Source organism: Ursus arctos, chromosome Y (assembly GCF_023065955.2).
Source record: "Ursus arctos isolate Adak ecotype North America chromosome Y, UrsArc2.0, whole genome shotgun sequence".
In the NCBI taxonomy this organism is placed as follows: domain Eukaryota; kingdom Metazoa; phylum Chordata; class Mammalia; order Carnivora; family Ursidae; genus Ursus; species Ursus arctos.
In genome coordinates this window covers 4992434-5014290 of record NC_079874.1, presented here as the reverse complement: position 1 = coordinate 5014290, position 21857 = coordinate 4992434, and positions in this window count along the sequence as shown.

Sequence of the window (21857 nt, the reverse complement as noted above, 5' to 3'; positions counted from 1 at the left end):
GCACAATGCTTTCCGCAAACACACACACACACACTATCACACTCACAAAACAGCATTCACACTGGCACTTGAATCTGCCCGAACATACAAACAAACGTGGTCCCGACACACACATACACAAGAAACACACACAAACACCCATCAACTTTTTGTTACAGGCAGACAGAGTGGGGTTTCCACAAACACACACACACACACACACACACACACTGTCACACTAACAGCACAGTACGCACACTGGGCCTCGGCAGAGCCATCAACACTTGGAACTGCCCTAACATACTCACAAACGTTTTCCCGACACACACATACACAAGAAACACACACAAACACCCATTGACTTTTTCTTACAGGCATACACAACGGTTTCCCGCGAACACACACACACACAGTCACACTTACAACACAGCACTCACAATGGGTATCCAGCAGAAGCATCAACACTTGGAACTGCCCTAAAATATTGACAAATGTGGTCGCGACACGCACATACACATGAAACTCACACAAACATCCATCGACTTATTCTTACAGGCATACACAATGTTTTCCCGCCAACACAAACACACACAGAAACACACACTGCCACACTCACAACACAGCATTCACACTGGCACTTGGAACTGCCACAACATACTCACATACGTGGTCCCGACACACACATACACAAGAAACACACACAAACACCCATCGACTTTTTCTTAGAAGCATACACTGTGGGGTTCCCCCAAACACACACACACACACAGACACACACACACTGTCACACTCACAACACAGCACTCTCACTGGGTCTCCAGCAGAGCCATCAACACTTGGAACTGCCCTAACATATACACAAATGTGGTCCCGACACACACATACAGAAGAAACACACACAAACACCCATGGAATTTTTCTTATAGGCATACAGACTGGTTTCCTGCAAACACACACACAGACACGCACACACACTGTCACACTCACAACACACACTCACACTGGATATCCAGCAAACTCATGAACACTTGGAACTGCCCTCACACACTCACAAATGTGGATCTGAAACACAATATGCAAGAACACACAAATACACCCATCGACTTTTTCATACAGGCATACACAATGGTTACCCGAAAACACACACACACACACACACACACTCTCACACTCACAACACAGCACTCACTCTGTACCTCGGCAGAGACATCAACACTTGGAACTGCCCTCACACACTCACAAATGTGGATCTGAAACACAATACGCAAGAACACACAAATACACCCATCGACTTTTTCATACAGGCATACACAATGGTTACCGGAAAACACACACACACACACACACACACACTGTCACACTCGCAACACAGCACTCACACTGGGCCTCGGCAGAGCCATCAACACTTGGAACTGCCCTAACATACTCACAAACGTTTTCCCGACACACACATACACAAGAAACACACACAAACACCCATGGAATTTTTCTTACAGGCGTACACAGGGGGTTCTGAAACACACACAGACACACACACACTATCACACTCACAACACCGCACTCACACTGGGTCTCCAACACAGCCGTCAACACTTGGAACTGCTTTAACATAATCACAAACATGGTCCTGACACACACATATACAAATAACACACACAAACACCCATCGACTTTTTCTTGCAGGCATACACAATGGTTTCCTGCAAACACACACACACACACACACACACAAAAGTCACACGACAGAGCACTCACATTGGATCTCCAGCAGAGCCATGAACACTTGGAATTACCTTAACATATTCACAAACGTGGTCCCGAAACACACATGCAGAAGAAACACACACAAACACCCTACGACTTTTTCTTACAGACATACACAATGGTATCCAGGAAAACACACACACACACACACACATACACTATCACACGCACAACACAGCACTCACACTGGGTCCCCAGCATAGCCATCAACAGTTGGAACTGCCCTAACATACTCACAAACGTGGTCCCGACACACACATACACAAGAAACACACACAAACTCCCATTGACTTTTACTTACAGTCATGCACAATGGTTTCCGCAAACACACACACACACACACTATCACACTCACAACACAGCATTCACACTGGCACTTGAATCTGCCCTAACATACAAACAAACGTGGTCCCGACACACACATACACAAGAAACACACACAAACACCCATCAACATTTTGTTACAGGCAGACAGAGTGGGGTTTCCCCAAACACACACACACACACACACACACACACACACACACACACTGTCACACTAACAGCACAGTACGCACCCTGGGCCTCGGCAGAGCCATCAACACTTGGAACTGCCCTAACATACTCACAAACGTTTTCCCGACACACACATACACAAGAAACACACACAAACACCCATCGACTTTTTCTTACAGGCATACACAACGGTTTCCCGCGAACACACACACACACAGTCACACTTACAACACAGCACTCACAATGGGTATCCAGCAGAACCATCAACACTTGGAACTGCCCTAAAATATTGACAAATGTGGTCGCGACACACACATACACATGAAACTCACACACACATCCATCGACTTATTCTTACAGGCATACACAATGTTTTCCCGCCAACACAAACACACACAGAAACACACACTGCCACACTCACAACACAGCATTCACACTGGCACTTGGAACTGCCACAACATACTCACATACGTGGTCCCGACACACACATACACAAGAAACACACACAAACACCCATCGACTTTTTCTTAGAAGCATACACTGTGGGGTTCCCCCAAACACACACACACACAGAGACACACACACACTATCACACTCACAACACAGCACTCTCACTGGGTCTCCAGCAGAGCCATCAACACTTGGAACTGCCCTCACACACTCACAAATGTGGATCTGAAACACAATACGCAAGAACACACAAATACACCCATCGACTTTTTCATACAGGCATACACAATGGTTACCGGAAAACACACACACACACACACACACACACTGTCACACTCGCAACACAGCACTCACACTGGGCCTCGGCAGAGCCATCAACGCTTGGAACTGCCCTAACATACTCACAAACGTTTTCCTGACACACACATACACAAGAAACACACACAAACACCCATGGAATTTTTCTTACAGGCATACACAGGGGGTTCTGAAACACACACAGACACACACACACTATCACACTCACAACACCGCACTCACACTGGGTCTCCAACACAGCCGTCAACACTTGGAACTGCTTTAACATAATCACAAACATGGTCCTGACACACACATATACAAATAACACACACAAACACCCATCGACTTTTTCTTGCAGGCATACACAATGGTTTCCTGCAAACACACACACACACACACACAAAAGTCACACTCACGACAGAGCACTCACATTGGATCTCCAGCAGAGCCATGAACACTTGGAATTACCTTAACATATTCACAAACGTGGTCCCAAAACACACATGCAGAAGAAACACACACAAACACCCTACGACTTTTTCTTACAGACATACACAATGGTATCCAGCAAAACACACACACACACACACATACACAATCACACGCACAACACAGCACTCACACTGGGTCCCCGGCATAGCCATCAACAGTTGGAACTGCCCTACCATACTCACAAACGTGGTCCCGACACACACATACACAAGAAACACACACAAACTCCCATTGACTTTTACTTACAGTCATGCTCAATGGTTTCCGCAAACACACACACACACACACTATCACACTCACAACACAGCATTCACACTGGCACTTGAATCTGCCCTAACATACAAACAAACGTGGTCCCGACACACACATACACAAGAAACACACACAAACACCCATCAACATTTTGTTACAGGCAGACAGAGTGGGGTTTCCCCAAACACACACACACACACATACACACACACACTGTCACACTAACAGCACAGTACGCACACTGGGCCTCGGCAGAGCCATCAACACTTGGAACTGCCCTAACATACTCACAAACGTTTTCCCGACACACACATACACAAGAAACACACACAAACACCCATCGACTTTTTCTTACAGGCATACACAACGGTTTCCCGCGAACACACACACACACAGTCACACTTACAACACAGCACTCACAATGGGTATCCAGCAGAACCATCAACACTTGGAACTGCCCTAAAATATTGACAAATGTGGTCGCGACACACACATACACATGAAACTCACACACACATCCATCGACTTATTCTTACAGGCATACACAATGTTTTCCCGCCAACACAAACACACACAGAAACACACACTGCCACACTCACAACACAGCATTCACACTGGCACTTGGAACTGCCACAACATACTCACATACGTGGACCCGACACACACATACACAAGAAACACACACAAACACCCATCGACTTTTTCTTAGAAGCATACACTGTGGGGTTCCCCCAAACACACACACACACAGAGACACACACACACTATCACACTCACAACACAGCACTCTCCCTGGGTCTCCAGCAGAGCCATCAACACTTGGAACTGCCCTAACATATTCACAAATGTGGTCCCGACACACACATACAGAAGAAACACACAAAACACCCATGGAATTTTTCTTATAGGCATACAGACTGGTTTCCTGCAAACACACACACAGACACGCACACACACTGTCACACTCACAACACACACTCACACTGGATATGCAGCAAACTCATGAACACTTGGAACTGCCCTCACACACTCACAAATGTGGATCTGAAACACAATACGCAAGAACACACAAATACACCCATCGACTTTTTCATACAGGCATACACAATGGTTACCCGAAAACACACACACACACACACACACTCTCACACTCACAACACAGCACTCACACTGTACCTCGGCAGAGACATCAACAGTTGGAACTGCCCTCACACTCTCACAAATGTGGATCTGAAACACAATACGCAAGAACACACAAATACACCCATCGACTTTTTCATACAGGCATACACAATGGTTACCGGAAAACACACACACACACACAAAGACACTGTCACACTCGCAACACAGCACTCACACTGGGCCTCGGCAGAGCCATCAACACTTGGAACTGCCCTAACATACTCACAAACGTTTTCCCGACACACACATACACAAGAAACACACACAAACACCCATGGAATTTTTCTTACAGGCGTACACAGGGGGTTCTGAAACACACACAGACACACACACACTATCACACTCACAACACCGCACTCACACTGGGTCTCCAACACAGCCGTCAACACTTGGAACTGCTTTAACATAATCACAAACATGGTCCTGACACACACATATACAAATAACACACACAAACACCCATCCACTTTTTCTTGCAGGCATACACAATGGTTTCCTGCAAACACACACACACACACACACAAAAGTCACACTCACGACAGAGCACTCACATTGGATCTCCAGCAGAGCCATGAACACTTGGAATTACCTTAACATATTCACAAACGTGGTCCCGAAACACACATGCAGAAGAAACACACAAAAACACCCTACGACTTTTTCTTACAGACATACACAATGGTATCCAGCAAAACACACACACACACACACACATACACTATCACACGCACAACACAGCACTCACACTGGGTCCCCGGCATAGCCATCAACAGTTGGAACTGCCCTAACATACTCACAAACGTGGTCCCAACACACACATACACAAGAAACACACACAAACTCCCATTGACTTTTACTTACAGTCATGCACAATGGTTTCCGCAAACACACACACACACACTATCACACTCACAAAACAGCATTCACACTGGCACTTGAATCTGCCCTAACATACAAACAAACGTGGTCCCGACACACACATACACAAGAAACACACACAAACACCCATCAACTTTTTGTTACAGGCAGACAGAGTGGGGTTTCCCCAAACACACACACACACACACAAACACACTGTCACACTAACAGCACAGTACGCACACTGGGCCTCTGCAGAGCCATCAACACTTGGAACTGCACTAACATACTCACAAACGTTTTACCGACACACACATACACCAGAAACACACACAAACACCCATCGACCTTTTCTTACAGGCATACACAACGGTTTCCCGTGAACACACACACACAGTCACACTTACAACACAGCACTCACAATGGGTATCCAGCAGAACCATCAACACTTGGAACTGCTCTAAAATATTGACAAATGTGGTCGCGACACACACATACACATGAAACTCACACACACATCCATCGACTTATTCTTACAGGCATACACAATGTTTTCCCGCCAACACAAACACACACAGAAACACACACTGCCACACTCACAACACAGCATTCACACTGGCACTTGGAACTGCCACAACATACTCACATACGTGGTCCCGACACACACATACACAAGAAACACACACAAACACCCATCGACTTTTTCTTAGAAGCATACACTGTGGGGTTCCCCCAAACACACACACACACACAGAGACACACACACACTATCACACTCACAACACAGCACTCTCACTGGGTCTCCAGCAGAGCCATCAACACTTGGAACTGCCCTAACATATTCACAAATGTGGTCCCGACACACACATACAGAAGAAACACACACAAACACCCATGGAATTTTTCTTATAGGCATACAGACTGGTTTCCTGCAAACACACACACAGACACGCACACACACTGTCACACTCACAACACACACTCACACTGGATATCCAGCAAACTCGTGAACACTTGGAACTGCCCTCACACACTCAGAAATGTGGATCTGAAACACAATACGCAAGAACACACAAATACACCCATCGACTTTTTCATACAGGCATACACAATGGTTACCCGAAAACACACATACACACACACACACACACACTCTCACACTCACAACACAGCACTCACTCTGTACCTCGGCAGAGACATCAACACTTGGAACTGCCCTCACACACTCACAAATGTGGATCTGAAACACAATACGCAAGAACACACAAATACACCCATCAACTTTTTCATACAGGCATACACAATGGTTACCGGAAAACACACACACACACACACACACACACACTGTCACACTCACAACACAGCACTCACACTGGGCCTCGGCAGAGCCATCAACACTTGGAACTGCCCTAACATACTCACAAACGTTTTCCCGACACACACATACACAAGAAACACACACAAACACCCATGGAATTTTTCTTACAGGCGTACACAGGGGGTTCTGAAACACACACAGACACACACACACTATCACACTCACAACACCGCACTCACACTGGGTCTCCAACACAGCCGTCAACACTTGAAACTGCTTTAACATAATCACAAACATGGTCCTGACACACACATATACAAATAACACACACAAACACCCATCGACTTTTTCTTGCAGGCATACACAATGGTTTCCTGCAAACACACACACACACACACACACACAAAAGTCACACTCACGACAGAGCACTCACATTGGATCTCCAGCAGAGCCATGAACACTTGGAATTACCTTAACATATTCACAAACGTGGTCCCGAAACACACATGCAGAAGAAACACACAAAAACACACTACGACTTTTTCTTACAGACATACACAATGGTATCCAGCAAAACACACACACACACACATACACTATCACACGCACAACACAGCACTCACACTGGGTCCCCGGCATAGCCATCAACAGTTGGAACTGCCCTAACATACTCACAAACGTGGTCCCGACACACACATACACAAGAAACACACACAAACTCCCATTGACTTTTACTTACAGTCATGCACAATGGATTCCGCAAACACACACACACACACACTCTCACACTCACAACACAGCGTTCACACTGGCACTTGAATCTGCCCTAACATACAAACAAACGTGGTCCCGACACACACATACACAAGAAACACACACAAACACCCATCAACATTTTGTTACAGGCAGACAGAGTGGGGTTTCCCCAAACACACACACACACACACACTGTCACACTAACAGCACAGTACGCACACTGGGCCTCGGCAGAGCCATCAACACTTGGAACTGCCCTAACATACTCACAAACGTTTTCCCGACACACACATACACAAGAAACACACACAAACACCCATCGACTTTTTCTTACAGGCATACACAACGGTTTCCCGCGAACACACACACACACAGTCACACTTACAACACAGCACTCACAATGGGTATCCAGCAGAACCATCAACACTTGGAACTGCCCTAAAATATTGACAAATGTGGTCGCGACACACACATACACATGAAACTCACACACACATCCATCGACTTATTCTTACAGGCATACACAATGTGTTCCCGCCAACACAAACACACACAGAAACACACACTGCCACACTCACAACACAGCATTCACACTGGCACTTGGAACTGCCACAACATACTCACATACGTGGTCCCGACACACACATACACAAGAAACACACACAAACACCCATCGACTTTTTCTTAGAAGCATACACTGTGGGGTTCCCCCAAACACACACACACACAGAGACACACACACACTGTCACACTCACAACACAGCACTCTCACTGGGTCTCCAGCAGAGCCATCAACACTTGGAACTGCCCTAACATATTCACAAATGTGGTCCCGACACACAAATACAGAAGAAACACACACAAACACCCATCGAATTTTTCTTATAGGCATACAGACTGGTTTCCTGCAAACACACACACAGACACGCACACACACTGTCACACTCACAACACACACTCACACTGGATATCCAGCAAACTCGTGAACACTTGGAACTGCCCTCACACACTCACAAATGTGGATCTGAAACACAATACGCAAGAACACACAAATACACCCATCGACATTTTCATACAGGCATAAACAATGGTTATCCGAAAACACACACACACACACACACACACAGTGTCACACTCGAAACACAGCACTCACACTGGGCCTCGGCAGAGCCATCAACACTTGGAACTGCCCTAACATACTCACAAACGTTTTCCCGACACACACATACACAAGAAACACACAGAAACACCCATTGAGTTTTTCTTACAGGCGTACACAGGGGGTTCTGAAACACACACAGACACACACACACTATCACACTCACAACACAGCACTCACACTGGGTCTCCAACACAGCCGTCAACACTTGGAACTGCTTTAACATAATCACAAACATGGTCCTGACACACACATATACAAATAACACACACAAACACCCATCGACTTTTTCTTGCAGGCATACACAATGGTTTCCTGCAAACACACACACACACAAACACACACAAAAGTCACACTCACGACAGAGAACTCACATTGGATCTCCAGCAGAGCCATGAACACTTGGAATTACCTTAACATGTTCACAAACGTGGTCCCGAAACACACATGCAGAAGAAACACACAAAAACACCCTACGACTTTTTCTTACAGACATACACAATGTTATCCAGCAAAACACACACACACACACACACATACACTATCACACGCACAACACAGCACTCACACTGGGTCCCCGGCATAGCCATCAACAGTTGGAACTGCCCTAACATACTCACAAACGTGGTCCCGACACACACATACACAAGAAACACACACAAACTCCCATTGACTTTTACTTACAGTCATGCACAATGGTTTCCGCAAACACACACACACACACACTCTCACAACACAGCATTCACACTGGCACTTGAATCTGCCCTAACATACAAACAAACGTGGTCCCGACACACACATACACAAGAAACACACACAAACACCCATCAACATTTTGTTACAGGCAGACAGAGTGGGGTTTCCCCAAACACACACACACACACACACACACACACTGTCACACTAAAAGCGCAGTACGCACACTGGGCCTCGGCAGAGCCATCAACACTTGGAACTGCCCTAACATACTCACAAACGTTTTCCCGACACACACATACACAAGAAACACACACAAACACCCATTGACTTTTTCTTACAGGCATACACAACGGTTTCCCGCGAACACACACACACACAGTCACACTTACAACACAGCACTCACAATGGGTATCCAGCAGAACCATCAACACTTGGAACTGCCCTAAAATATTGACAAATGTGGTCGCGACACACACATACACATGAAACTCACACACACATCCATCGACATATTCTTACAGGCATACACAATGTTTTCCCGCCAACACAAACACACACAGAAACACACACTGCCACACTCACAACACAGCATTCACACTGGCACTTGGAACTGCCACAACATACTCACATACGTGGTCCCGACACACACATACACAAGAACCACACACAAACACCCATCGACTTTTTCTTAGAAGCATACACTGTGGGGTTCCCCCAAACACACACACACACAGAGACACACACACACTGTCACACTCACAACACAGCACTCTCACTGGGTCTCCAGCAGAGCCATCAACACTTGGAACTGCCCTAACATATTCACAAATGTGGTCCCGACACACACATACAGAAGAAACACACACAAACACCCATCGAATTTTTCTTATAGGCATACAGACTGGTTTCCTGCAAACACACACACAGACACGCACACACACTGTCACACTCACAACACACACTCACACTGGATATCCAGCAAACTCATGAACACTTGGAACTGCCCTCACACACTCACAAATGTGGATCTGAAACACAATACGCAAGAACACACAAATACACATATCGACTTTTTCATACAGGCATACACAATGGTTACCCGAAAACACACACACACACACACTCTCACACTCACAACACAGCACTCACTCTGTACCTCGGCAGAGACATCAACAGTTGGAACTGCCCTCACACACTCACAAACGTTTTCCCAACACAGACATACAGAAGAAACACACAAACACCCATCGACATTTTCTTACAGGCGTACACAATGGTTTCCCGCAAACACACGCGCACACACACTATCACACTCACAACACGGCACTCACAGTGCGTATCCAGCAGAGCCATCAACACTTGGAACTGCCCTCACACACTCACAAATGTGGATCTGAAACACAATACGCAAGAACACAAATACACCCATCGACTTTTTCATACAGGCATACACAATGGTTACCAGAAAACACACACACACACACACACACACACACTGTCACACTCGCAACACAGCACTCACACTGGGCCTCGGCAGAGCCATCAACACTTGGAACTGCCCTAACATACTCACAAACGTTTTCCCGACACACACATACACAAGAAACACACACAAACAGCCATGGAATTTTTCTTACAGGCGTACACAGGGGGTTCTGAAACACACACAGACACACACACACTATCACACTCACAACACAGCACTCACACTGGGTCTCCAACACAGCCGTCAACACTTGGAACTGCTTTAACATAATCACAAACATGGTCCTGACACACACATATACAAATAACACACACAAACACCCATCGACTTTTTCTTGCAGGCATACACAATGGTTTCCTGCAAACACACACACACACAAACACACACAAAAGTCACACTCACGACAGAGAACTCACATTGGATCTCCAGCAGAGCCATGAACACTTGGAATTACCTTAACATGTTCACAAACGTGGTCCCGAAACACACATGCAGAAGAAACACACAAAAACACCCTACGACTTTTTCTTACAGACATACACAATGGTATCCAGCAAAACACACACACACACACACATACAGTATCACACGCACAACACAGCACTCACACTGGGTCCCCGGCATAGCCATCAACAGTTGGAACTGCCCTAACATACTCACAAACGTGGTCCCGACACACACATACACAAGAAACACACACAAACTCCCATTGACTTTTACTTACAGTCATGCACAATGGTTTCCGCAAACACACACACACACACACTCTCACAACACAGCATTCACACTGGCACTTGAATCTGCCCTAACATACAAACAAACGTGGTCCCGACACACACATACACAAGAAACACACACAAACACCCATCAACATTTTGTTACAGGCAGACAGTGTGGGGTTTCCCCAAACACACACACACACACACACACACACACACTGTCACACTAAAAGCACAGTACGCACACTGGGCCTCGGCAGAGCCATCAACACTTGGAACTGCCCTAACATACTCACAAACGTTTTCCCGACACACACATACACAAGAAACACACACAAACACCCATTGACTTTTTCTTACAGGCATACACAACGGTTTCCCGCGAACACACACACACACAGTCACACTTACAACACAGCACTCACAATGGGTATCCAGCAGAACCATCAACACTTGGAACTGCCCTAAAATATTGACAAATGTGGTCGCGACACACACATACACATGAAACTCACACACACATCCATCGACATATTCTTACAGGCATACACAATGTTTTCCCGCCAACACAAACACACACAGAAACACACACTGCCACACTCACAACACAGCATTCACACTGGCACTTGGAACTGCCACAACATACTCACATACGTGGTCCCGACACACACATACACAAGAACCACACACAAACACCCATCGACTTTTTCTTAGAAGCATACACTGTGGGGTTCCCCCAAACACACACACACACAGAGACACACACACACTGTCACACTCACAACACAGCACTCTCACTGGGTCTCCAGCAGAGCCATCAACACTTGGAACTGCCCTAACATATTCACAAATGTGGTCCCGACACACACATACAGAAGAAACACACACAAACACCCATGGAATTTTTCTTATAGGCATACAGGCTGGTTTCCTGCAAACACACACACAGACACGCACACACACTGTCACACTCACAACACACACTCACACTGGATATCCAGCAAACTCATGAACACTTGGAACTGCCCTCACACACTCACAAATGTGGATCTGAAACACAATACGCAAGAACACACAAATACACATATCGACTTTTTCATACAGGCATACACAATGGTTACCCGAAAACACACACACACACACACTCTCACACTCACAACACAGCACTCACTCTGTACCTCGGCAGAGACATCAACAGTTGGAACTGCCCTCACACACTCACAAACGTTTTCCCAACACAGACATACAGAAGAAACACACAAACACCCATCGACATTTTCTTACAGGCGTACACAATGGTTTCCCGCAAACACACGCGCACACACACTATCACACTCACAACACGGCACTCACAGTGCGTATCCAGCAGAGCCATCAACACTTGGAACTGCCCTCACACACTCACAAATGTGGATCTGAAACACAATACGCAAGAACACAAATACACCCATCGACTTTTTCATACAGGCATACACAATGGTTACCAGAAAACACACACACACACACACACACACACACACTGTCACACTCGCAACACAGCACTCACACTGGGCCTCGGCAGAGCCATCAACACTTGGAACTGCCCTAACATACTCACAAACGTTTTCCCGACACACACATACACAAGAAACACACACAAACAGCCATGGAATTTTTCTTACAGGCGTACACAGGGGGTTCTGAAACACACACAGACACACACACACTATCACACTCACAACACAGCACTCACACTGGGTCTCCAACACAGCCGTCAACACTTGGAACTGCTTTAACATAATCACAAACATGGTCCTGACACACACATATACAAATAACACACACAAACACCCATCGACTTTTTCTTGCAGGCATACACAATGGTTTCCTGCAAACACACACACACACACACACACACACAAAAGTCACACTCACGACAGAGCACTCACATTGGATCTCCAGCAGAGCCATGAACACTTGGAATTACCTTAACATATTCACAAACGTGGTCCCGAAACACACATGCAGAAGAAACACACAAAAACACCCTACGACTTTTTCTTACAGACATACACAATGGTATCCAGCAAAACACACACACACACACACACATACACTATCACACGCACAACACAGCACTCACACTGGGTCCCCGGCATAGCCATCAACAGTTGGAACTGCCCTAACATACTCACAAACGTGGTCCCAACACACACATACACAAGAAACACACACAAACTCCCATTGACTTTTACTTACAGTCATGCACAATGGTTTCCGCAAACACACACACACACACTATCACACTCACAAAACAGCATTCACACTGGCACTTGAATCTGCCCTAACATACAAACAAACGTGGTCCCGACACACACATACACAAGAAACACACACAAACACCCATCAACTTTTTGTTATAGGCAGACAGAGTGGGGTTTCCACAAACACACACACACACACACACAAACACACTGTCACACTAACAGCACAGTACGCACACTGGGCCTCTGCAGAGCCATCAACACTTGGAACTGCACTAACATACTCACAAACGTTTTACCGACACACACATACACCAGAAACACACACAAACACCCATCGACCTTTTCTTACAGGCATACACAACGGTTTCCCGTGAACACACACACACAGTCACACTTACAACACAGCACTCACAATGGGTATCCAGCAGAACCATCAACACTTGGAACTGCTCTAAAATATTGACAAATGTGGTCGCGACACACACATACACATGAAACTCACACACACATCCATCGACTTATTCTTACAGGCATACACAATGTTTTCCCGCCAACACAAACACACACAAAAACACACACTGCCACACTCACAACACAGCATTCACACTGGCACTTGGAACTGCCACAACATACTCACATACGTGGTCCCGACACACACATACACAAGAAACACACACAAACACCCATCGACTTTTTCTTAGAAGCATACACAGTGGGGTTGCCCCAAACACACACACACACAGATAGACACACACACACTGTCACACTCACAACACAGCACTCTCACTGGGTCTCCAGCAGAGCCATCAACACTTGGAACTGCCCTAACATATTCACAAATGTGGTCCCGACACACACATACAGAAGAAACACACACAAACACCCATGGAATTTTTCTTATAGGCATACAGGCTGGTTTCCTGCAAACACACACACAGACACGCACACACACTGTCACACTCACAACACACACTCACACTGGATATCCAGCAAACTCATGAACACTTGGAACTGCCCTCACACACTCACAAATGTGGATCTGAAACACAATACGCAAGAACACACAAATACACCCATCGACTTTTTCATACAGGCATACACAATGGTTACCCGAAAACACACACACACACACACAAACTCTCACACTCACAACACAGCACTCACTCTGTACCTCGGCAGAGACATCAACACTTGGAACTGCCCTCACACACTCACAAATGTGGATCTGAAACACAATACGCAAGAACACACAAATACACCCATCGACTTTTTCATACAGGCATACACAATGGTTACCCGAAAACACACACACACACACACACACACACTCTCACACTCACAACACAGCACTCACACTGGGCCTCGGCAGAGCCATCAACACTTGGAACTGGCCTCACATACTCACAAACGTTTTCCCGAAACACACATACACAAGAAACACACACAAACACCCATGGAATTTTTCTTACAGGCGTACACAGGGGGTTCTGAAACACAGACAGACACACACACACTCTCACACTCACAACATAGCACTCACACTGGGTCTCCAACACAGCCGTCAACACTTGGAACTGCTTTAAAATAATCACAAACATGTTCCTGACACAGACATATACATATAACACACACAAACACCCATCGACTTTTTCTTGCAGGCATACACAATGGTTTCCTGCAAACACACACACACACACACACACACAAAAGTCACACTCACGACAGAGCACTCACATTGGATCTCCAGCAGAGCCATGAACACTTGGAATTACCTTAACATATTCACAAACGTGGTCCCGAAACACACATGCAGAAGAAACACACAAAAACACCCTACGACTTTTTCTTACAGACATACACAATGGTATCCGGCTAAACACACACACACACACACATACACTATCACACGCACAACACAGCACTCACACTGGGTCCCCGGCATAGCCATCAACAGTTGGAACTGCCCTAACATACTCACAAACGTGGTCCCGACACACACATACACAAGAAACACACACAAACTCCCATTGACTTTTACTTACAGTCATGCACAATGGTTTCCGCAAACACACACACACACACACTCTCACACTCACAACACAGCGTTCACAGTGGCACTTGAATCTGCCCTAACATACAAACAAACGTGGTCCCGACACACACATACACAAGAAACACACACAAACACCCATCAACATTTTGTTACAGGCAGACAGAGTGGGGTTTCCCCAAACACACACACACACACACACACACACACACACTGTCACACTAACAGCACAGTACGCACACTGGGCCTCGGCAGAGCCATCAACACTTGGAACTGCCCTAACATACTCACAAACGTTTTCCCGACACACACATACACAAGAAACACACACAAACACCCATCGACTTTTTCTTACAGGCATACACAACAGTTTCCCGTGAACACACACACACACAGTCACACTTACAACACAGGACTCACAATGGGTATCCAGCAGAACCATCAACACTTGGAACTGCCCTAAAATATTGACAAATGTGGTCGCGACACACACATACACATGAAACTCACACAAACATCCATCGACTTATTCTTACAGGCATACACAATGTTTTCCCGCCAACACAAACACACACAGAAACACACACTGCCACACTCACAACACAGCATTCACACTGGCACTTGGAACTGCCACAACATACTCACATACGTGGTCCCGACACACACATACACAAGAAACACACACAAACACCCATCGACTTTTTCTTAGAAGCATACACTGTGGGGTTCCCCCAAACACAAACACACACAGAGACACACACACACTATCACACTCACAACACAGCACTCTCACTGGGTCTCCAGCAGAGCCATCAACACTTGGAACTGCCCTAACATATTCACAAATGTGGTCCCGACACACACATACAGAAGAAACACACACAAACACCCATGGAATTTTTCTTATAGGCATACAGACTGGTTTCCTGCAAACACACACACAGACACGCACACACACTGTCACACTCACAACACACACTCACACTGGATATCCAGCAAACTCGTGAACACTTGGAACTGCCCTCACACACTCACAAATGTGGATCTGAAACACTATACGCAAGAACACACAAATACACCCATCGACTTTTTCATACAGGCATACACAATGGTTACCCGAAAACACACACACACACACACACACACTCTCACACTCACAACACAGCACTAACTCTGTACCTCGGCAGAGACATCAACAGTTGGAACTGCCCTCACACTCTCACAAATGTGGATCTGAAACACAATACGCAAGAACACACAAATACACCCATCGACTTTTTCATACAGGCATACACAATGGTTACCGGAAAACACACACACACACACACACACTGTCACACTCGCAACACAGCACTCACACTGGGCCTCGGCAGAGCCATCAACACTTGGAACTGCCCTAACATACTCACAAACGTTTTCCCGACACACACATACACAAGAAACACACACAAACACCCATGGAATTTTTCTTACAGGCGTACACAGGGGGTTCTGAAACACACACAGACACACACACACTATCACACTCACAACACCGCACTCACACTGGGTCTCCAACACAGCCGTCAACACTTGGAACTGCTTTAACATAATCACAAACATGGTCCTGACACACACATATACAAATAACACACACAAACACCCATCGACTTTTTCTGGCCTGCATACACAATGGTTTCCTGCAAACACACACACACACACACAAAAGTCACACTCACGACAGAGCACTCACATTGGATCTCCAGCAGAGCCATGAACACTTGGAATTACCTTAACATATTCACAAACGTGGTCCCGAAACACACATGCAGAAGAAACACACAAAAACACCCTACGACTTTTTCTTACAGACATACACAATGGTATCCAGCAAAACACACACACACACACACACATACACTATCACACGCACAACACAGCACTCACACTGGGTCCCCGGCATAGCCATCAACAGTTGGAACTGCCCTAACATACTCACAAACGTGGTCCCGACACACACATACACAAGAAACACACACAAACTCCCATTGACTTTTACTTACAGTCATGCACAATGGTTTCCGCAAACACACACACACACACACTATCACACTCACAACACAGCATTCACACTGGCACTTGAATCTGCCCTAACATACAAACAAACGTGGTCCCGACACACACATACACAAGAAACACACACAAACACCCATCAACATTTTGTTACAGGCAGACAGAGTGGGGTTTCCCCAAACACACACACACACACACACACACACACACACACTGTCACACTAACAGCACAGTACGCACACTGGGCCTCGGCAGAGCCATCAACACTTGGAACTGCCCTAACATACTCACAAACGTTTTCCCGACACACACATACACAAGAAACACACACAAACACCCATCGACTTTTTCTTACAGGCATACACAACGGTTTCCAGCGAACACACACACACAGAGTCACACTTACAACACAGCACTCACAATGGGTATCCAGCAGAACCATCAACACTTGGAACTGCCCTAAAATATTGACAAATGTGGTCGCGACACACACATACACATGAAACTCACACACACATCCATCGACTTATTCTTACAGGCATACACAATGTTTTCCCGCCAACACAAACACACACAGAAACACACACTGCCACACTCACAACACAGCATTCACACTGGCACTTGGAACTGCCACAACATACTCACATACGTGGTCCCGACACACACATACACAAGAAACACACACAAACACCCATTGACTTTTTCTTAGAAGCATACACTGTGGGGTTCCCCCAAACACACACACACACAGAGACCCACACACACTATCACACTCACAACACAGCACTCTCACTGGGTCTCCAGCAGAGCCATCAACACTTGGAACTGCCCTAACATATTCACAAATGTGGTCCCGACACACACATACAGAAGAAACACACACAAACACCCATGGAATTTTTCTTATAGGCATACAGGCTGGTTTCCTGCAAACACACACACAGACACGCACACACACTGTCACACTCACAACACACACTCACACTGGATATCCAGCAAACTCATGAACACTTGGAACTGCCCTCACACACTCACAAATGTGGATCTGAAACACAATACGCAAGAACACACAAATACACCCATCGACTTTTTCATACAGGCATACACAATGGTTACCCGAAAACACACACACACACACACAAACTCTCACACTCACAACACAGCACTCACTCTGTACCTCGGCAGAGACATCAACACTTGGAACTGCCCTCACACACTCACAAATGTGGATCTGAAACACAATACGCAAGAACACACAAATACACCCATCGACTTTTTCATACAGGCATACACAATGGTTACCCGAAAACACACACACACACACACGCACACTCTCACACTCACAACACAGCACTCACACTGGGCCTCGGCAGAGCCATCAACACTTGGAACTGGCCTCACATACTCACAAACGTTTTCCCGAAACACACATACACAAGAAACACACACAAACACCCATGGAATTTTTCTTACAGGCGTACACAGGGGGTTCTGAAACACAGACAGACACACACACACTCTCACACTCACAACATAGCACTCACACTGGGTCTCCAACACAGCCGTCAACACTTGGAACTGCTTTAAAATAATCACAAACATGTTCCTGACACAGACATATACATATAACACACACAAACACCCATCGACTTTTTCTTGCAGGCATACACAATGGTTTCCTGCAAACACACACACACACACACACACACAAAAGTCACACTCACGACAGAGCACTCACATTGGATCTCCAGCAGAGCCATGAACACTTGGAATTACCTTAACATATTCACAAACGTGGTCCCGAAACACACATGCAGAAGAAACACACAAAAACACCCTACGACTTTTTCTTACAGACATACACAATGGTATCCGGCTAAACACACACACACACACACATACACTATCACACGCACAACACAGCACTCACACTGGGTCCCCGGCATAGCCATCAACAGTTGGAACTGCCCTAACATACTCACAAACGTGGTCCCGACACACACATACACAAGAAACACACACAAACTCCCATTGACTTTTACTTACAGTCATGCACAATGGTTTCCGCAAACACACACACACACACACACTCTCACACTCACAACACAGCGTTCACAGTGGCACTTGAATCTGCCCTAACATACAAACAAACGTGGTCCCGACACACACATACACAAGAAACACACACAAACACCCATCAACATTTTGTTACAGGCAGACAGAGTGGGGTTTCCCCAAACACACACACACACACACACACACACACTGTCACACTAACAGCACAGTACGCACACTGGGCCTCGGCAGAGCCATCAACACTTGGAACTGCCCTAACATACTCACAAACGTTTTCCCGACACACACATACACAAGAAACACACACAAACACCCATCGACTTTTTCTTACAGGCATACACAACAGTTTCCCGTGAACACACACACACACAGTCACACTTACAACACAGGACTCACAATGGGTATCCAGCAGAACCATCAACACTTGGAACTGCCCTAAAATATTGACAAATGTGGTCGCGACACACACATACACATGAAACTCACACAAACATCCATCGACTTATTCTTACAGGCATACACAATGTTTTCCCGCCAACACAAACACACACAGAAACACACACTGCCACACTCACAACACAGCATTCACACTGGCACTTGGAACTGCCACAACATACTCACATACGTGGTCCCGACACACACATACACAAGAAACACACACAAACACCCATCGACTTTTTCTTAGAAGCATACACTGTGGGGTTCCCCCAAACACAAACACACACAGAGACACACACACACTATCACACTCACAACACAGCACTCTCACTGGGTCTCCAGCAGAGCCATCAACACTTGGAACTGCCCTAACATATTCACAAATGTGGTCCCGACACACACATACAGAAGAAACACACACAAACACCCATGGAATTTTTCTTATAGGCATACAGACTGGTTTCCTGCAAACACACACACAGACACGCACACACACTGTCACACTCACAACACACACTCACACTGGATATCCAGCAAACTCGTGAACACTTGGAACTGCCCTCACACACTCACAAATGTGGATCTGAAACACTATACGCAAGAACACACAAATACACCCATCGACTTTTTCATACAGGCATACACAATGGTTACCCGAAAACACACACACACACACACACACACACTCTCACACTCACAACACAGCACTAACTCTGTACCTCGGCAGAGACATCAACAGTTGGAACTGCCCTCACACTCTCACAAATGTGGATCTGAAACACAATACGCAAGAACACACAAATACACCCATCGACTTTTTCATACAGGCATACACAATGGTTACCGGAAAACACACACACACACACACACACACTGTCACACTCGCAACACAGCACTCACACTGGGCCTCGGCAGAGCCATCAACACTTGGAACTGCCCTAACATACTCACAAACGTTTTCCCGACACACACATACACAAGAAACACACACAAACACCCATGGAATTTTTCTTACAGGCGTACACAGGGGGTTCTGAAACACACACAGACACACACACACTATCACACTCACAACACCGCACTCAC